The sequence below is a fragment of the Oryx dammah genome, unplaced genomic scaffold, assembly GCF_014754425.2.
Source record: "Oryx dammah isolate SB20612 unplaced genomic scaffold, SCBI_Odam_1.1 HiC_scaffold_7, whole genome shotgun sequence".
Classification (NCBI taxonomy): domain Eukaryota; kingdom Metazoa; phylum Chordata; class Mammalia; order Artiodactyla; family Bovidae; genus Oryx; species Oryx dammah.
In genome coordinates this window covers 36,716,005-36,738,016 of record NW_024070191.1, presented here as the reverse complement: position 1 = coordinate 36,738,016, position 22,012 = coordinate 36,716,005, and the positions used below count along the sequence as shown (strand labels likewise).

Sequence of the window (22,012 nt, the reverse complement as noted above, 5' to 3'; positions counted from 1 at the left end):
GAAGTAGAAAGGACAGTCTTTTCAATCGAACTGAGAGTAATACATATTCATAGAACAGAAATCAATTTGGATTTCTAACCTCACATAACACATCAAAATTAACTGCAGATGAACTTCAGCCTGAAATGTGAAAGGCTAAATATGGAAAATAATTTAATATACAAATTAATCTTGATGTGTTATGTGAGGTTAGAAACCCAAATTACTTGAGTTTCTCATAGAAAATGCATTAAATATAGAACTTAAGAATACTTCCTGGCAGCGGGGTAGGAACGATGTCTTAAACAAGGTCCAAAGAGCCACAAACCATAAGCAAATAATTTATAAATTTCAACTACATCAAAGTTAAAATTTTCTGCTAAGAAACATCACAGGAAAGTCATCAGGGATGGGAAACGAGATGAGGCATATGCACACCCAGTGGACAATTAAGGATCCAGAAGGTATAAGAAATGAAATGAAAATTACTGAAAATAAATATACAAACTCTAAAATGAAAAAAAAGAGAAAAATAAATAAATAAATACGCAAACTCTAGAGTTTGATTTCGACCTAAGTTTCATTCTCATGAACAAGTACAGAAAGACAGACGAATGATAAGAAACAGGCTACAACTAAGAACAGGGGTTGTTCCCTCTTCTCAGCTCCGTGGACTTCTCCCTTGCATTCCTTCCACTGAACCACACACAAAAAACTCATGTCCAAGTGCTGCGTCCATCCCTGCGAGAAGTGACCCAGGGCTACTGTGCTGTGGTCCCGGGGTCAGGACACACATGCGTTCCCGGTCTACCGCCACAGGGGTGAGGACAGAAGCAGGCGAAGGCACTGCTGCTGCTAAGTCGCTTCAGTCGTGTCCGATTCTGTGTGACCCCAGAGACGGCAGCCCACCAGGCTCCTCTGTCCCTGGGATTCTCCAGGCAAGAACACTGGAGTGGGTTGCCATTTCCTTCTCCAGTGCATGAAAGTGAAAAGTGAAAGTGAAATCGCTCAGTTGTGTCCAACTCTTAGCGACCCCATGGACTGCAGCCTACCAGGCTCCTCCACCCATGGAATTTTCCAGGCAAGAGTACTGGAGTGGGTTGCCACTGCCTTTTCCAAGGTGAAGGCATAGGGGCAAGAAAGAGAAGCCGAGATGACCACAACGGCCTTGACGCTAGAAGCGATCACGAGGCCTGGGGCAGAGAGCACACGCCGCGAAGCTCAGTCTTCCTGGCAGGGAACCCAAGGGATGAGGCCTGCGGTGGGGCTGGGGGCCGAGGAGGCGGGGGCGCTGAGCCACCTGGGGGCTGGACGGGCAGCGAGGGGCCGCTCCTCCAGCTCCAGGCCCGCCCCCGCTCCTCACTCCGGATTCCGGAGCATCTTCACGTCCCCCACCCTGGAGCCTCCCCACAGCCCGGTCAGGAGCCGCACCAAGGCACCCCATCTTCAAGACACTTCACTCAGTCCTCAACTCTGAAAAGACCACCCTGGGTCATTTAAAGTGCATCCTCCAATTAGGACTTTCCTAGTAGCTCAGACGGTAATGCCAGGGACCTGGATTCAACGCCTGGGTGGGGAACATCCCCAGGAGAAGGGAATGACAGCCCACCCCAGTCTTCTTGCCTGGAGAATCCCGAGGACAGAGGAGCCTGGCGGGTCACAGTCCATGGGGTCACAAAGAGTCGGACACAACTGAGCGACAAAACACACACGCACGTCCAATTAGGCTGACTTCCTCACTTTGTTACACTCACACACACGCAAACTTATTTTGAGGTCCCCTTGCACACCAGAGTAGAGACTTAGGAACAAAAGGGAAAAGCCATTTTCAGCTACAGAAGCAGTTGGTGGGTCCCAGACGACCCACATCACCCCTGCCAGCTCCCATCGGGTGACCGTCCTCCCACTGCCCACCGCTCTCTGCCCGCAGGTCCCCACAGCAGCCCAGAGACCCCTGGCCTCACTGTCACTCAGGGTCACTCCCCTCCGCAGACCTCCCAACCGGCTCGCGCTGCCTTTCTGGCCTCGTTTCCTCCCAGAAACCCCTCCCTCTGCTCGTTTCTGGGTTCGTTCTTGCGTCAAGGCCTTTGCAAGGGCTGCTCCCACTCTGCACCGTCCCCAGCACACCCACAGGCTTGCCCCTTCCTGTCCCACTGAAGCTCGTCCCAGACGTCACCTCCCGGGAGAGGCCTTCTCCAGGGCCCCCAGTCAAGAGGTCACTGGTCACTCTGGATCATTTCCTACTTCAACACTCTGCAGGGTCATCGTCAGTCTCTAAATTTCTCTCGATTGTTTATCGTCTGTTCTCCACCAAAGTCAAGTCCTTGCTGTGCTGCTCATCACAGTTTCCCAAGCTCCCAGGGCAACGCCTGAAACACGGCAGCGGTTCAGCACACGTCTGTTGACCGAACGAGTGATAAACAAGTAAACAAAGTAATAATCCAGGTTGCCTCTATCTCCCACGCCTCCCTGAAAATCACCATTATATTACAAGTGTGGTGTTTAATGGCTCAGTCGTGTCCAACTCTTTTTGACCCTTTGGCCTGGAGCCTGCCAGGCTCCTCTGTCCATGGGATTTTTCAGGCAAGAATACTGGAGTGGGTTGCCACTTCCTCCTCCAGGGGATCTTCCCGCCCCAGGGATTGAACCTGCTCCTCCTGTCTCTCCTGCACTGCAAGCAGATTCTTTATAGGCTGAGCCATCAGGGAAGCCCATATTACAAGTGTAGCCTAACTTTACATGTTACAATCACCCTAAAGGAAAAATATATCCTTTCCCTCTCTTATATTTATAGAATGAAATATTAAAGACTAAAATCCATCCTTCAGAAAAGTTCTAAAATTGAAAAACATACAAAAAATTACCAGTCTGTCTGACTCCCAGAGTGAGTACATTTAAAATAAAGCATTCCTTCCACTTCCTCTGGCATCAGCTGTGACCTCTCTAGGCAGTGAAGCATGACTGCTTACATACATTCTTCAACATCATGTCAGTTTTTAAATTAAATTTTTACCTTGTATTTATGACACTCATTCACATAATCGGGTTAGTAGAGATATCCAAACTCAGGGTACTTTAATAGTCTCTTTTACGTGGAAATAAACAGGAAGTCCAAAGGAGAAATGGGAGATATACTCAAAAATGTTATTTTCTCTAGCTCCATTTTTGGGGTACCAAAAGTAGAGGGACCTCTATTCATAGCTTAAAGAAATTCAAGGCTGATCTGGTCTTTAAGTGCTCATTTCCAGTTACACTGAGAAAACTGCCATTCAGTGCTGAGTGGTAGAATCCAAAAAGATACATTTACATTCTAGAACCTGTATTATCGCACATGGCAAAAGTGTGAACATTACCCTGGGTGGTAAAAGATGTGATTGAGTTACTGATTTTGAGAGGAGGTGCTCATGCTGAATCATCTGGTTGGGCCCTAAATGCAATCTTATGCATCCTTAGAAGAGAGAGGCAGAGGGGTTCTGACACAGAAGGGGAGGAGGCGATGTGATCACAGAAGCAGAGACCGGAGTGATGAGGCCACAAACTAACACAAACGACCAGATTCTCCCCGGAGCCTGCAGGGGACAAAGCCCTGCCCACACCTGTATTTTAGACTTCCGGCCTCCAGCCTATGAGATGACACATTGCTATTGTCGTAAGCCTCCCACGTTGTGGTCATTTTATATTTGTTACAACTGATCATAAATATGAGCTGGACACTATGAAAAGCATGGCACAAGAAGTCTGATAGCTATCAAAAAAAGTTTTTGTTTCATGGTAAATAAATTTGACATTTACAGTTTGCTGTTGTTGTTCAGCCACTCAGTCACGTCCCACTCTCTGCGACCGTGCCAGGCTTCACCATGCCTGCAGCATGCCAGGACTGCAGCATGCCAGGCTTCCCTGTCCTTCAGCGTTTACATTTTGGTGGTGGTGGTTTAGTCACTAAGTCACGTCCAACTCTTGTGACCCTAGGCTACAGTCCATGGGATTTAAGTAAGTATAATTTGAATATATTCAATTTCCGTTTGCAGGGCAGATCTAGAATATGATACTCTGTTCCCCTCTCTTCTCCTGATTTGAAGCCGATCACTTGATCTCTGTAAGGTAGCGTTCCACCTGAAAACACAGGATTAAAATTCTTGACCCCCTAAGGGTAATAAGGATAGTGAGAAAAAAGATGATGGCAGGCAACCCCTCACAGATTCACGGAGTCACAGAGCTACAGTAGCTCAGGAAGACTTCAGTCCCAACTTCAACCCAGGGAGGGGAACACAAGAGCCCATGGGCGGAGGCCCTTGCCCTGCGACAGCAGGAGGACCCCAGGTACCTCAACTCTGCCAAGAGCCTTTGCACAGCAACGTGCCGCCCGTAGAAGGATGAGGGTGACATTCCCAATCCCCCCGTGTTCTGCTTTCCTCCAGTTTCCTCTGATTCAACGCAAACACTCAGTCACCTTAGGGTTCATGGCAAAATACAGGGCTGGAACATAGACTGCTTCTATTGAAAAGTGCAGGCCTGATGGGGGAAAAGTTAACAAAATGAAAATCAAAAATGTATTCTGAGGATAATGAACCAGGCCCCATGCAGAACCAGAACAAAAAGGAGGCATAAGGCCACTGCAAACATCAACTCTTCCAGCATCAATTAGGCAAGAGAGTGAAAGGATCTGCCTGGAACCCATCCCAGGTAATAAACAATCCAAATGATCACATCTTTTTTTTTTTTTTTTGCTGCTTATCTATTTATTTAGTTTTGGCTCTGATGGGCCTTTGTTGCTGTATACGGGCTTTCTCTAGTCGCGCAGAGCGGGGGGCTGCCGTCTATCACCGCAGGCGGCCTTCTCACTGCACTGGCTTCTCCTGCTGTGGAGCATGGGCTCTGGGGCGCAGGGCTTCAGAAGCTGCAGCAGCACACGGACTCAGCAGCTGTGACTCCCGGGCTCAGGAGCAACCGGTCCAGTTGCTCCGTGGCACGTGGGATCTTCTGGGACCAGGAATTGAACCTGTGTTTCCGGGATTCTTGGCCACTGAGCCATCAGGGATGCCCCAAAGATCACACCTTATTGAGTGAGTCATCAGCACTGCCATTTTCCCATTAAAGAGACAAGGTAGAGACCAGGTGTGTGATAAAACTCATCATCCCAACAGGGTAAAAATTCTTAGGAACTGAGAACAGGAGGTAGCCTATTTAATTTGAAGAACATTTACAAAACCCCTCCAACAAGCATCAGACTTATCAGTGAAATGATAAAAGATCTCCCCTCAGGATCAGGAATGAGGTAAGGATGCCCACCACCACTTCTTTTCAACCCTGTACTCAAGATCCCCGCCTACGCAGTAAAGCAAGAAAAAGAAATAAAAATTATAAGGGATGGAAAAGAAGAAATAAAACTGTCATTATTTACTGATGTGTGATTATATATGTAGGAAATACAACAGAAAACACAGATAAAATATTAGAATTAATAAGTTTAACAAAGTTGCAGATACAAAATTTAGCATGTAAAAATAAACTGTATTTCACATACCAGCACAAAGAGTTAGAAAATGAAATATTTAAAAGATATCATTGGCCATGGACTATATAATCAGAAATATAAAGTATCTAAAAATGGGTTTAACAAAGATGGGAAAAACCTATACTAGGAAAAGCATCAAGTTTACTGAGTTTTCTAAAAGTAACTCAGGTATGTACATAGATTTTAGTTATAACAAATGAAAGAAAAATAAGTTGGATATAATTATCACCATACCTTCTCATTCAAAACTGGTTTTGAAATCTAGAGGTATCTTGAGGCTTTACGAATTCTGTTCAAACAGGTACAAGGTAGGTTCTGATGGTAAACCATAATTCTTATCATTAGCCCATGTTTTGAGTAAACATAAAGAAACATTTAATTTCCACACTAAGTACTATATTAACTATGAAAAACAAAAAGACTTTAAGTCCTTTAATTTTATAATTACAGAAAAGTCTATTGAAAAATAAGATCTAAAGTGGCATTTTACAGATATGTATACTATTTCAACACATCTGAGATTCTATGCCATCTACTCTATTCCAATCCATTTAGAATAAGTGTTTCAAACCAATGTATATATAATGAGGCCAATTCATCCTTAAATGGGAATTAATTGAAATTTCTTCCTTGTGTTTTTAGTTATTTCCCTGATAGAGCTACCTTTATATGTAGGTGGAATGGATAGCTTCCCTTAATGTGATATTTATAAAGCAGACTTCTCAAAATTCCCCATTAGCCTGAAAACATCAGAAATCCAAGTATCAATAGTAATTCCTTTGAGCTAAGACACTGTGTCTCCTGGGATCTAATTTTAAAAGAAAAATACTTCTTGGAGGAGGTAGCATATCTGAGTCATTATCCAATTTTAATACAAAACTGAATTTACCTGACTCATACGCAAGATTTTAGGGAATCAAGTCTGACAATGTAGAGGAGACTTTTAGGTAGCACATGGTGCTACCGTGAGCCAGACGGGTTGGAACCGTGAGTCTGCTGGAAAGAACAAAGTGGGCAGCACGGCAGTGCGGAAGGAAAAGTGAAGAGAGGCCAGAGACGAGCATAATGTGCTTGACAATGCAGGGGACACAGCCCTGCCGTCAAGATGAGTCCAAGAGACTCGAATACGGCGCACTGTGACGTCCGGACTGCAGCGCTGACGGTCTGTCCTCTCCAGTGCTGACGGAATACGGGAAACCCGTGAGTACAGGACTTATGTCCTATCCTCTCACAGACCATCAGGGACAACAAAGCCTTCAGTAATACCACTTAGGGAGTTAATAAAAATGCATCCCGTGAGCTCTGGGATATAAAGACCATACGGTTAAATCAGAGACAGCATTTTCTTGGCAGTTGGGACAACCAAGTATTGACAAAGATGGTGAGGAACTGGAACTCACATACAGTGCTGGTGGGGGTTTCCACAGACACCAACAATGTGGAAAACTGAGTATGAGTGTGTTGTTCTCAAGGGTGAGTAGAGATCCTGGGATCCAGTGGTTCAAGAACAGATGTATCCACCAGAGCTCTATTTATAGCAGTCATTGTGTGACAGACACAAACTGTCCATCAACAGTAAAACGGTGAATTGCAGTACATTCCTACCATCAGACACTGAACAGCAACAAACAAGAGCAAACCACGGCATCAATCTCACAGACACAGCGAGATGAGCCAGACACAAAGGAACACAGACCTCATGATACCACTCACACGAAGCTCAACACCGGGCAAAACTACTCCAAGGTGCTGGGTTAGATCTGAGGACAGAACAGCAGTTATTTATGAGGGTGGAGGGGTTAAGTGGGAGAGAGGTGTGGACAGGGAGCCTCCTTGGTAGTGATCTGTGAAGGTATACTTGCATGTAAAACTTCATTGAGCTGTATGTACACTTAAGATTCGGGTACTTTATATAAATTATACATCATTAAAATGGTAAATAAGAAAAAACACTGGCTGTTTATCAACGCTGAATATTTGTCTTAATCACTTTAATTATGAGAAGCCAATGTTCTCTAAACGTATTTTTGTTGTTGGCTATAATATGAACGTCTAAAACAGTTGAAAGGAACTTCTAGCCAATCAAAAAACAGGACTCTCTCCCAACGCAGACATTTAAGTGGTTCTAATAGTCTCAGTAATATTTTGATCCTCATTAACGTCTCAAAGGAGCCCTAATCAAAATCCAGACCTCCATGGAGAGCAAGAGGTAGTCAGGACAGGCACCAAAGTGAGGCACGTCTCCAACTTGACAACCAAGGGTCCCAGGGGCTCGGGGCACAGCTCAGGCTACCCCAAGGACTCCTCCTAAAGCAATAAGTGAAGTGAAGTGAAATCGCTCGGTCGTGTCCAACTCTGCGACCCCATGGCCTATAGCCTACCACGCTCCTCAGTCCATGGGATTTTCCAGGCAAGAGTACTGGAGTGGGTTGCTATTTCCTTCTCCAGAGGATCTTCCCAACCCAGGGATCGAACATGGGTCTCCCGCCTTGTAGGCAAACACTTTACCATCTGAGCCACAAGGAAAGCAATAAAACAAAGACGCCTGTGATTCCTGAAGCTCCACCTCTGAGGTGCACTGATACTCATGCCCTAGACACTCTGTCTCACGTGAGCCAGTCCCCAACCAGAGACCCGTTAGTCACGGAATCACAGAACTAGTGCAGGAGAACGACTGCCAACAGGAGCCTGGCGTGTCTACGCAGGCAGTGGAGAGCAGTCAGAAATCAGGACCAGGGCGACGGTCGCTGCCAGCCGCCACCTCGCTGAATTAACTCACGCGGCTAAAGCGTCATTTCCACAAAAAAGGTGCTAACCACGTTTTCAGCTAATGATTAAATATAAAGGAGTCCAACTCAGCAACTAAACAAGTCATTATCGTTTAAGTAACTCCTGACAAAAATAACCAACGTTTGAAAAAAAAAAAAATTTGAAAAGTCACAGAGAAAGGCATGAACTTCAGCTTCCACAGCCAAAACACACGGGAGATGGCCTCGGCTATGTCAGCCACTGACTTTCCATTTTCAAGCAAACCTACAGTCTGCCAGCAAGATGGAAAGGGGACCTCTGCCCTTTCTGCTACAAGAACTGGCTACCTGAAAAGCTAATGTACGATACCTCTGAATTCTAAGAAGATGCTCTACATTTTCAGTGGATAAGCAGAATTGACTTATTCCTTTCAAAATATTTCGATTAAAACTGCCAGCCTCGTTTTCATCACTGAAAAAGTCATTACATAATTTTTTCCCTGTAGCTGACTCACCACCACTTATCATAGGGCATCTCATAACTGCATAATTTATTTATTATTATTTTTTTATAACTGCATATTTTAAATGGCTACGGAATTTCATTCACCATCAAGCATCTTTTTCATACTGAAAACAGTAAAATCTGCCAATCAACTGGAAAAACGTCAGGAACAGCAACAAAAATGTAAATATTTTCCCTTAAAATGTTAATAGAGTCACTTCCTCCAAAAGACCTAAGTGTTTATCTACCTATAAAATGTCATCTCCTCTGATGAAAGGGATAAAAAATTTTAAAGCCACATCATTAATTTTCTCCTGTTCTCGTCATTCTTCAAGGACACGATGCAGTGAAAGAAGAGTGGTGTTTTAGGCTTAACACTGAGTCTAAAAGGGGAAAAAAATCACGGTAATATTCAGAACAGGTTAACACAGGAAGTCAAGAAAGCAAGAAGCGGTAAGATTCAAGAGTCCCTTCTGGGACACTAGTATTAAGAGTGGTTAAGGTCCAAATATCAAATGGACAAAAGCTTCTTTGGCCAGTAAAAAAATCACTTCATGTGTGCACACTACTCACAAAGGAAAAGTTTACATTCAGCAAAATAATAATAATAAATTATTTCAAATTAATTCTATTTCCCCAACTACAAATAAATAAAGCTACCCTTTGAGTGGATGATTTGCAAGATACATTTGTTATGCAAAGGGGAGTAAATTGGTTAGCAAATGCTAAAATTTTATAGGGACCATTAAATATTTATGTAACAATGTTTTACTAATCGGGGAGACTTGTGACAATTCACACTAAAGGTTTTCATGGACGTTCGTTCATAAAAGACAGAAGACAGTATTTTTCATCTGTCCTTGTTAAGATAAATAACCTGGAATGAGCTATAACTGTGCACTTTCTCTAGAAAAATGCTATGGCCCTGAAAATCATATTTAGAAAACAAGCCCAAGGAATCTGTGTTAAAACTGTATGTGTACGTGTGGAAATGACATCAAATGAGAAATATACAGAGGACAGAAGATGAAATGAACAAGGTTTGCGCTCCCACCAGCAGATAGTTTAAAAGGGTGCACTCCCACGGCTGCTGTTCCCAGGTTTTACTTTGATTCAAGACGTGAAAAAGACGAAGTCAATTTGGTTCATCCTCTCCTTACCCAGCCCAACCCAGCAAGTCTCAGGGACAGAGGAGCCCAGCAAGCTACAGTTGATGGGGTCACAAGAGTCAGACACGACTTAGCGACTAAACCACCACCACTTCATCCAAACACGCAGTCTGAGCACAACCACAGAACATGATCAAAACAAAACAGACACAGAACAGACGGTGGTTTTCAAGGGGTCCTGAGGGTTGGGGGAGGGATGGAGTGGAAGGTGGGATTAGCAGAGGCAAACTAGTATATAGAGAATGGATAAAAAAGGTCCTACTGTATACACAGGGAACTATAATCCATATCCTATGATAAACCATAATAGAAAGGAGCATTTTTTAAAGAATATATATATATATATGCATAACTGAATCATTTTGCTGTACAGCAATAATTAATACAACTCTGAAAATCAACTACACTTCAATAAAGAAATTAAAATATAAATAAAAGAATAAAGAAATAGATGAGACTAGGCACGTTCAGTGTGGTATAGCCGTGGACAAGAATAAAGAAACAGAAAACACAACTTCCTCCCCCGTAAGTCACTTGCACTACAGCCCATGACACCAGACCCAGGCTTCACACCGGCCCGGCCGCAGCTCTCACCTCCCCAGGGGATGTCAACCGGCCCATCTGGGGTTTCTGGGTCTGCACCAAAGAGACGGCCTACATGATGAGACTCCTGCCATTTCCCTTCCCCAGAAGTAGTAGTCCTGGCCTGAAATAATCCTTACTTTTGCTAATAACTTCCTTGCCCCACCCTCCCTCTGCCTAGGAAAACCATATCACACAACTCCTTGGAGAATTTCTCTACTTGCCAGACAGGAAGCTGCCTGATTCATGAGTAGCTTAGTAAAGTCAACTAGATCTTCAAATTAACTGGCTGAATTTTTGCTCTTTAATAGGCTGATCTGATTAATAACCAATGGTTTTAATTTTCCAGTAACAGCAGACTGTACACTGTGCCCCTTCCCCCCAGAAAGTGACTTTTATTCTCAGTCCATCTTCAAATGTTTCAGTGTCCTTTGGCTATTAAAATATTAATAATATTAAGAAGTAATGATATTTAATGTTAATAAAATTAAAATAACCACTATGAAGTAACTTGTCTAAAAATCACTGAACCTGAATCTAGCTAAGCTTCTAAATCTACCTGCCAGCTTCCAAATAATAATACTAGAGATAAGGAAACAAGTTAAATGTCACCATGAGGAAGAAATCAGTCAAAGGGGTGACACTTTCTACAGGACAGACGGACCTACTTCACCATCGAGCAGTGGTGCCCTAAGGGGAACAATTACATAATAGAGAGATTTATAAACACAGTCACCAAGTGCAAAATATGGGCCTTGTTTATACACAAATTTGAAAAGCAACTGTGAAATGATCCTTTTGAAACAACCAGGGGAATCTGAATATGGTTAGTGTTACAGAACATTAAGTAAGGAATTAATATTAATTTTGTTGTAAACAATCATGGCATAACAGTTTTGCAGAAAAAAAAAAGCCCTTGTGTGTTAGAAATATAAACAAGAGTTATTTACACATAAAATGACATGACTAGGATTTGCTTTAGAAATAGCCCCACAGGGCTTCCCTGGTGGCTCAGTGCTAGAGAATTAGCTTGTCAATGCGGGAGACACGAGTTCGATACCTTGTCTGGGAAGATCCCACGTGCCTTGGGGCAACTAGGCCCATGCGCTACAACTATTGAGCCTGTGCTCTAGAGCCTGGGAAGCACAACTATTGAGCCATATGCCGCCAACTACTGAGCCCAGGTGTCCTAGGGTCCGTGCTCCAAATGAGAAGCCACTGCAAAGAGAAGCCGGAGCTCCCCAACTCGAGAGAGAAGCCCTGCAGCAATGATAGAGCCAGCACCGCCAAACATAATCAATTCATTAAAAAAAAATAGTCCCCCCCAAAGAAAGTTTTTAATAAAAGTTGGGGAAGGAGAGAAGAAACAAGATCAGCAAAAGGTTGACAGTTGGGCTGGGCGACAGATTCGTGAAAGTTCACTCTTTTCTACTTGCGTGTACATTGAGAGATTTCTCCAATGAAAAGGGTTTAAGACACGGAACTCATCCATCTCGCACTCGATCCCAAGATACTCCTGCCTCCCTGCAAAGCAGGCCAAGCCGGTGGTTAAAGGCAGGCGGGCAGAAGCAGAAGGGGAGGTCGGCTACCCACGCCCTCCCTTCCCTGCCTGCATCCGTTCCTCCCGCCACAGAGCAGAGAGGCTGGCCTGAGCTCTTCCCACCGTGGTCAGTTGTCTTCTGGGTCCACGTCCGACTCTCCCACACGACAGCAGGACGGAGGAGGGCGCCCGAGCCGTGCCAGCGGGGTCTCTGCCCTGAGCGGCCGCTCTGAGCCTCGCCAGCCTCCTGCGAGGAGACCCGGCTAAGCCCCCAGGGCACAGCGTCTCCAGCCCTATGCTGATGAGACAAAGCCTTCTCCCTCCGCCCAACACAGCCCAAGCTAGTCTTCCCTCTGTGGGGCCAGGACGCCAGCCTGCTCGTGGCAGGAGTCTGCGTGAATGTTTCTCAGGGACCCTGACCTCGGGGAGGCTGTCCGTGGCCTCTGCGAGGGACCCCCCAACACTGTCCAGCACACGCTCGGTCTGCGCTGCGCCAGCTGGGGGCAGGCAGCAGACACACCAGCAGAGTGCAGGTGGCCCTCCCTTCTTGTGGATGCCAGCAACGCGATGAGCAGCCCCCTTGTCCCTCCTCCACCTCAGCTCAGAAGCAGGGGGCCCTCCCGACGCCCAGCCCCTCCACTCTCCTTTGGGACGGACAGAGAAGAAGCAACTTGGATTCTCCACGGTTGTACCCCAAAGCCCCGCTTCTTATCTGCCACTGGTAGACGTCTGACAAAGGAGTGTCCCTTTCTGCACCTAGAAATCAACTGGGGCTGTACTGGGCCTTGGAGAACCTAGAACCTAACCTGCTCTACAGGCAACTAGCTCTTCTGTCGGGGTGGTGGACGGGGTGGCACAAAGATCTCAGCCGGCAGCCCCCACCTCCCTGCCGCACCCTTGGGTGTCAGGCATCCAGGTCGGGCAAGGGTGATCTGAAGGCAAGTGAGACCTGCCCCCACTGGCTTGGTCATCACAGGGAGGGAAGGTGGGCACCAGCTCCTGGGGCTCTGCTTTGAGCAAGACCCTGGAGCCAACACCGTGAAGGCTTTGCATCCGTCACTAGGAAAGGAGAGGTGGTCGAGGTGACTCTCGAACCCGGGGCCCTGCAGGAGAACAAGCAAAGCCGCCACATCGAGCGATGCCAGCCCCCAGTTAATTCAAACGTAAAGAGCCGGCTGGCGGACGACACACACGGGCCTCGTCGGGGTGGCTCCCTGAATGGAGTGACGGCAGACACTGCCACAGACCCAGTGGGCGTGCAGTCAGCCGACGGACCAGCGCAGGGTCCTCAGCAGACGCGCCCCTGGTCCAGACGCAGGCGGTGTGCACGGTCCACACCCAAGACGCAAGGCAGCAGGTAGGCTGCAGACGCTGTCCAGAGTGTCTACTCCCCTGGCTGTTGACTCTGCCACTGGCGTTTAGGATAACAGCTCATCAGGATTTCTAAAATTCTCTCTCCCCAAAGCCCTGTCCAATTAATCGAGCTAAGCCAGCATTCAGCCACTGAGAGGACTTGGGATAAGCCAACGTAGGGGACACCGGTCACGCCCCTGGCTCTATGCACACCCCTCCCACACTTCAGAATCAACCCTATAATCCTACAGACTCAGAGAACAGTTATTTTCCCAGACTCTGCTGTATTTAGGGTGAATCAACACCTCTGGATTTTACGTGAAAAAAAATAACTATTGTTTAAGTCACTGCTTAGGGGGGTTGCTTATCCCAGACTCTAATACACATACAAAATGAAGAGACTCTGGCCTACAGGACCGCAGACCCTACCACCCCTGTACTGTCAACGAACTTACGTTCAAGGGTGAGTGTGAATACCGATGCAAAGCCAAGTTTCTCAGAACAGCGTCAGCCCCGGGGTCCCACCTTCAGTCCCTTGCTCTGGTTCCCATATCCAGACCTCTCGGAATCAGGGTGACGCTCTTGAGGTCACCCTGAGCTCCCTTCCCAAGCCTTGACTGACCAACACCTTAGAAGTCAGGTCAAGAGAAACACACCTGCCTGAACTCTGTCAATCACAGTGCCTGCTGACTACTATCTAGATGAACAGATTTATTCTGCTGCCCACCAGAAAATTAAGTATTCTCTGGCAGAAGATAACAGCATCCAGAGACCTTGAAATTTTCAAATACAAAATCAGGTCCTTTATAAATCACTAAGCACAGCAAGAGATAAGAACAAATGACAAAAACTAGAAAGAAAGGATGGATAATACATACCTTCTAAGTGCACTACCTAGGTGATATACTACAATTATCAAAATGGAATTTTAATACAATTATAATTGCTGTGTGTATGAAAACAGATTAAAGATGATTGATTTTATCAAATACCTGGATATCTACACAAAAGAACTGAATAGAAATATAATCATTGAAATTAAAAATGCAGCAGACAGGTTTAACAGTAAACTCAGTTCAGTTCAGTTCAGTCGCTCAGTCGTGTCCGACTCTTTGCGACCCCATGAATCGCAGCATGCCAGGCCTCCCTGCCCATCACCAACTCCCGGGGTTCACTCAGACTCACGTCTATCAAGTCAGTGATGCCATCCAGCCATCTCATCCTCGGTCGTCCCCTTCTCCTCCTGCCCCCAATCCCTCCCAGCATCAGAGGCTTTTCCAATGAGTCAACTCTTCGCATGAGGTGGCCAAAGTACTGGAGCTTCAGCTTTAGCATCATTCCTTCCAAAGAAATCCCAAGGCTGATCTCCTTCAGAATGGACTGGTTGGATTTCCTTGCAGTCCAAGGGACTCTCAAGAGTCTTCTCCAACATCACAGTTCAAAAGCAACAATTCTTCGGTGCTCAGCCTTCTTCACAGTCCGACTCTCACATCCACACATGACCACTGGAAAAACCATAGCCTTGACTAGACAGACCTTTGTTGGCAAAGTAATGTCTCTGCTTTTGAATATGCTATCTAGGTTGGTCATAACTTTCCTTCCAAGGAGTAAGCATCTTGAGCCCCCCAAAATAAACTCTGACACTGTTTCCATTGTTTCCCCATCTATTTCCCATGAAGTGATGGGACCAGATGCCATGATCTTCGTTTTCTGAATGTTGAGCTTTAAGCCAACTTTTTCACTCTCCTCTTTCACTTTCATCAAGAGGGTTTTTAGTTCCTCTTCACTTTCTGCCATAAGGGTGGTGTCCTCTGCATATCTGAGGTTATTGATATTTCTCCCGGCAATCTTGATTCCAGTAAATTAGATACAGCAAAAGGAGGATTTTCTAAAGTAAAAGCGGTATAAGGGGAAAATGTCTGCATAAAAGGGGTATAAGGAGAAAATGTCTGTATAAAAGCACAGTGAGAATAGAATAAAAGTATAGAAAAGAGTTGAAGTGGCACCTGAGACATGGATAAAAGCACCAATACATCTATGCCTGGAATCCCCAGGAGAAAAGAGGAGAAAGAAGCAACAGCTGCAGAAATAATCACTGGCAGTTTCCCAAAACAAATTAAAGATACGGAGCCACAAATCCAATAAGCTCCCGGAGCCACAATTACGGGAGATATACTGGGTGGAGGGAGGGTAATAACACAGATATAAGTCACATATTTAAACTGGACTCATAATTTCAGCTCAATGATGGAATTTTCATAGCTTCTCTCACCCACTTCGCTATTAAGGATAAAAGTCTCAAGGTTAAAATCTTTTAATTTGGGGCAGAATTCTGTAAGGTATCAGTTATGACATATACATCCTTTTTTTCTGTTTCTTTTTTAGTTTTAAAATCTGTCACTTACTCTATAAAGATTTTTCACTGAAGTCTGAGATGTCTTTAACTCCCAAAATGAACATAAGATCACATCAGCGACTAGGTATCAACAGTAGTCATAATTTCACCTTCTGGAAACCCAAGGCCCATAATGTAGAGAATAAAATTGAGTTATTACTCTCTTGTGGTGAGACTGATTTCTTAACATGAAGACAGGAATCTGCTATTGCAGATAAATTGGAGTGGTGAGTATACCTGTAACTTATATAATATTGTACATCAACTGTACTTCAATACATTTTTTCAGAAATAAAGAGTTCAAAAGGGATTTACACTTTAAAAAAATAAGAGCGCTGAGCTCATCATAATTTCAAAGGCTTCAGAAATTTATTCTGACTTATCTAACAACCTAGGAAGTTACTCATCTTAGTTCACAGGAAAAGAAAGCAGACACAAAAGCTTAAAGATAATTGTGTGTGGGAAGGGGTTTGGGAGGCAGGAGAAACAGGCAAAGGGGGTCACCTGTATGGTGACGGACGGTAACCAGACTTGTGATGGGGATCACTCACATGGTACACAGATATCAAATATTTATGCTGTACACCTGAAACTTACAAAATGAGAAAAAAAAAACTTTTTCAGATAAGTTTGCAATAACAGTTTACCCACCCAAGCTGTCTGAGTATCTATCCTACCCAAATGAGTCCTGGAAAAGCTGAGACAGAAAAATGAGGCTTGAAAGGACAAGACTCCTGTCCCTCAGCCCTCTCTCCAGAAGGCCATGGCTGCTAAATGGCAATACTGCTGACTCTAAGTCCCCCTCCACTGGGATTTCAGATACTGTTCTGGTGAACGGTACCATGATAGAAGAATGTGATTCAAGTTTTCACAGATGACCCGAGACAAGAACCTTAGGCGGGAAAGAAGGAACACTCACCCCTGAGACCACCACAAATGACACTGTAGCTTCCCGATCGAGGAGAAGGACCCTGATGCTCATGTGCCCTCAATGTCCCAGCGTCTGAACTGGAAGAACCTGAGGGCATCCACTAAGCCATCATCTCCTCCAGCCTGTGTGTGAAGGAAATCACCAGGCGTCAGGAGTTGATGCCCACGGCCAAGACCCAGTCAATGAATAACTCAGCCCCTAGACACGAGCACTGGTTCAGAGACAGGCACGTGCCCCGTCAAGGTCAGCGAGTATGCCTTGGGGTGTGCTGGGATGACCAAGAGACAAGCACCACCCTCTTCAGCTGGAGCTGAATCTACATGGCTCACCTTTCCCATGATCTGAACAAAGCTGACAAGAGAGGAGACCCAAGAGAGTCGAGTCCCTGGACCAAGGGATCCCAGAAGCCAGCTGCCTGTGTATTTATAGAAGCCAATATGTTTTCTTTTTCGCTTGAGCCAGTATGAGCTGGGATTTCTATCTCTTGACGTAGAATGAGGCTCATATGCTCGCTCTGCAGAAAGACAGCCATGCCAACACGTGCCGCCGCGCGATGCCTCAAAGGACTTCCCAGCGGGAAGCTCTGGGGGACTGGATTAGACCAGAGAGGGCAGACACTGATGTGGACACAGTCAGTTCAGTCACTCAGTCGTGTCCGACTCCTTGCGACCCCATGAACTGAAGCACGCCAGGCCTCCCTATCCATCACCAGCTCCCAGAGCTTGCTCAGACTCGTGTCCATCGAGTCGGTGATGCCATCTAACCATCTCATCCTCTGCCGTCCCCTTCTCCTCCTGCCTTCAATCTTTCCCAGCATTACAGTCTTTTCCAATGAGTCAATTCTTCGCATCAGGTGGCAAAAATGTTGGAGTTTCAGCTTCAGGATCAGTCCTTCCAATTAATATTCAGGACTGGAAAAAAATTCTAAGCTGCACTGAACCCAGTGTGAAGCCCTGGAATTTATATGGTATCTGACCAGACTCTCAGTTTAAAATAAAAGTAAGGTCATTTGATTCAATGCTAAGTGACCCTTTCCCAGAATAAATCAGGCTACTAAACCCCTCAGTCCTTTCTGATGATGATAAGCAAGTATAATTCAGCACGACGGAACAGAAAGACCTACGTCTTAATTTTCACTAAAATTACCAACTGCTATAAATCCAATTTCTTTTGACCACAGGCCTTGTTCGGAAGGATGTTCACTTGCAGGCATCATTTCAGCTTATTTAAACTCCGCTGTCACCTGCCTGCTGCCCTAAACCAGGCTTCCAGAGTCTGTGAGCCATCCATTCCTCCTCTGGGCCTGGGAGGCCTGATGGACATGGACAAACATCACTCCATGTGGCTGGCAGTGCTGGGCAAGGTCTACACTACTGGGTTACCATTAAATGTCACAGAGGAAGCACCCACTGAGACTTCCCCGGTGGTACAGTGGATAAGAACCCCCCTGCTAATGCAGGGGACACGGGTTCGATCCCTGGTCTGGGATGATTGATCCCACATGCCGAGAAGTAACTGAAGCCCGTGACTCACAGCTACAGAGCCCGCAGGCTGCAACTGTGCCTGGATCCTGTGCTCACCAACAAGGGAAGCCACCGCAGTGAGAAGCCCATGAGTAACAGCTACAGAGCCCGCAGGCTGCAAGTGCTGAAACCCATGTGCCCGGATCCTGTGCTCACCAACAAGGGAAGCCACCGCAGTGAGAAGCCCGTGCACCCCAACAAGGAGTTGCCCCCCACTCACCCCAACTACAGAAAGCCTAGAGGCAGTAAATGAAGACCCAGTGGAAACCTCCCCCATCCCCCGCAAAAAAAAACAAAACACAACACACATACACTGGGCCAAGCCAAACAGCTGGCTCCTGTAATAGCTGGCCAACTTTATTTTTCTTAAAAATACGGCAACTAAAGACAACGTTATCTATGATGACAAAATCAGACGCGGTGTCTGCCGGCCCCCAGCTGTGAGGCTTTCGGAAGATCATTCGCCTCTGTAGCTTTTCCATCCACTAAGGTCCTTATGACTTATGTTTAGTCAAACTAACCGATCACCCTCTGGAGGTGACATCTGAGAAACCTGTGTTCAGGGAACTCGGAAGCGCACAGCCACCTGCCTCCTGGGCAGTGGTACCCGGCTTTTGGAATGAAGTTACGGACACAGTTAGTATTACTCACACTGAGCTTTTGCAAGGCCATGGTGATCTTTACATCAGAATTTCAAACTGAACTGAAATAAAAGAGTTTTTTTCCCCTCTCTTTAAAAAAAAAAACAAAAAAACACAGAAAGGCTCAGTCTGGATACTGAATTAAGAGAAATCTTAGGCTAAAAACAGTTAACCTCAGATTAATATTTATTTTACTAATGGTAGCTTTATACCACATGGTGATACTCTTATTTCCTCCATGAAATCGTTTTACGCCATTATAAAATTCTAGCTAATGCCACAAATCCTAGATGTAAGGCACACTGCCAGTGAGTACTACTAACGGCTTATCCAACAACCAATCACCTGTTTATAAAATCAAAAGAAGCATAATCTAAACAAAATCAGCAGAGAAAACAGCTGAATGCTTGGTCACCGTCTTCTTTTCTTTCAGAATCTGTCCCAGAACACGGGGTGACAGAAAGCAGCTGATAGATAATAAAGCACCACACGGCAACTTGTTATGTCCTTAAGAGCCTGTTACCCAGCCTAATCACAAAGAAGACATTCAGAAGCAAGAGCGATGGCAACCTTGACAATGGGGACCAGCCGCAGTCCGCAGGACGGGGCCGGGGACTCCCAAGCACACCTCAGAATGGGACAGATTTAAGTGCGCACTCCAGCCCCGCACTCTCAAGCCACCCTTGGACAAGACACTTTTCTCTCTGAGCTTCCGTGTGGCTCATCTTCGCTTGGAAAGTCAGTCAAGAAGCACACCTCCCAGGACTGCGGCAGGGAAGAAATGGGGCATTCCAGGTGTGAAGCGGAGGACAACGCGTGAACGCCACGCAGAAAGCGGTCCCCTTCCTTCTAGCGGGTCACTGCCCAGCACCACAGAGAGGCCAGTGAGGGCTCCTCCCTCCACCCCTACATTCACAGGACGGGTCACTTTCCGCCGGAGTTCATGCTCTCTGGGGAGCCTGGTGTCGTCTCTGTGGTCGGGCCAGTGACCACACATCAACGGGGGAAAGACAAGCTTGACGCGCCTGCCTCGGATCAAAGACTGAGTCCCGGGGGCCTGTCTCACGCACCCTGAAGTGGCAGGGGAGGCAGCCTGGTGGTCCTTCTCACCTAGGCCCTTCCCTGGAAAAGCCCCTGGGGGGCACTTGTGGCAGCAGGACCCATCTCACTATCCTGCTGTGGAGTCCCCAGTAGCTACAGCAAAAGCCACCTCACTGGGCTGCTTCCTGCCTGGCTTCTCGGGGTAAATGGGGAGGAACAGAGAGTGGACAGGAAGGCAGGCATGCCCTGAGATAAAAGGAAACGAGCCCAACTGAACATTTCTCCAAGAGAACCCGAGACCCTCCTCCGTGCCTCCACGTCACCAGCTGACTGATGGGCGGGGTTCCAGGTCTGAGCAGACCCTCAATGCTCCCCTCTCCTCACCACTTCCTCCTACCCGCCTGATCCAGCAGCCTTGGGACCATGTCTGCAAAGGACCTGGCCACCCCGACCCCAAACGCACCACCGGAAGCCCAGCAGCTGAGGACTTCCGAGCTTCACGTCACATCAGATCTATTTCAACCCAAAACCAATTCCCTCGAGGAAACACACCCAACATCCAGAAGGGTTTGAAGTGGAGGCAACTACTGCAGCCTGAGAGAAACAGAAACCTCTTCCAAGAAGAGTAACTCAGCTTCTGGGACACCGGAGACCCCCTGAAGAGCATCTTACAAACGCAGGCAATGTGCACCAGCCCAGACACTCAGGATCAGAAACTGCAATGAGCTGGGGCGTCCGTGTTTTTTCAAAGCTCCAAGATGAAGGCTGAGAAGCACTGCCTGAGTCTATGGCTGCTAGCGAGGGCCAAATCAAACTCAAAATCAGATGTGGCCATCGTGGCAACACCTCTTTCTTAAAGGCTGGTGGGTGGAACACTGCTCTTACAAAGCTTAAGAGCTGTCATGCTGAGAAAGGGTTCTGTGGAAAAGAAGGCTGGGACCCATGAGGTTAATTCAAATTTAAGTCTTCCTTTTAAAGCTCCCAAAACTAACACCCAAAAAAGATGTCCTTTTCATTATAGGCGACTGGAATGCAAAAGTAGGAAGTCAAGAAACACCTGGAGTAACAGACAAATTTGGCCTTGGAATGCGGAATGAAGCAGTGCAAAGACTAATAGAGTTTTGCCAAGAAAATGCACTGGTCATAGCAAATACCCTCTTCCAACAACACAAGAGAAGACTCTACACATGGACATCACCAGATGGTCAACAGCGAAATCAGATTGATTATATTTTTTGCAGCCAAAGATGGAGAAGCTCTATACAGTCAACAAAAACAAGACCGGGAGCTGACTGTGGCTCAGATCATGAACTCCTTATTGCCAAATTCAGACTTAAATTGAAGAAAGTAGGGAAAACCGCTAGACCATTCAGGTATGACCTCAATCAAATCCCTTATGATTATACAGTGGAAGTGAGAAATAGATTTAAGGGTCTAGATCTGATAGATAGAGTGCCTGATGAACTATGGAATGAGGTTCGTGACATTGTACAGGAGACAGGGAGCAAGACCATCCCCATGGAAAAGAAATGCAAAAAAGCAAAATGGCTGTCTGGGGAGGCCTTACAAATAGCTGTGAAAAGAAGAGAGGTGAAAAGCAAAGAAGAAAAGGAAAGATATAAGCATCTGAATGCAGTTCCAAAGAATAGCAAGAAGAGATAAGAAAGCCTTCTTCAGCAATCAATGCAAAGAAATAGAGGAAAAGAACAGAATGGGAAAGACTAGAGATCTCTTCAAGAAAATTAGAGATACCAAGGGAACATTTCATGCAAAGATGGGCTCGATAAAGGACAGAAATGGTCTGGACCTAACAGAAGCAGAAGATATTAAGAAGAGGTGGCAAGAATACATGGAAAAACTGTACAAAAAAGATCTTCACGACCCAGATAATCATGATGATGTGTTCACTAATCTAGAGCCAGACATCTTGGAATGTGAAGTCAAGTGGGCCTTAGAAAGCATCACTACAAACAAAGCTAGTGGAGGTGATGGAATTCCAGTTGAGCTGTTTCAAATCCTGAAAGATGATACTGTGAAAGTGCTGCACTCAATATGCCAGCAAGTTTGGAAAACTCAGCAGTGGCCACAGGA

General features: G+C 45.9%; 1 protein-coding gene across 4 annotated transcripts in view; it reads right to left on the bottom strand.

Annotated features, from left to right (window-relative positions):
• Window positions 1-22,012, bottom strand: part of CSGALNACT1 (chondroitin sulfate N-acetylgalactosaminyltransferase 1) — a 339,385-nt gene that overhangs the window by 133,733 nt on the left and 183,640 nt on the right. Inside the window, exons 1-2 of one of the 4 annotated variants that reach the window (XM_040243278.1) lie at window positions 17,046-17,416; window positions 16,705-16,838 (exon numbers count right to left, since the gene is read on the bottom strand). The exons of 2 other annotated variants lie outside the window; for them this stretch is intronic. The gene's annotated coding sequence lies outside the window, so the exon portion shown is untranslated. Of the gene's footprint in view, window positions 1-16,704; window positions 16,839-17,045; window positions 17,417-22,012 lie in introns of those variants that run through there. One more of the 4 variants, XM_040243276.1, reaches the window with a different exon arrangement.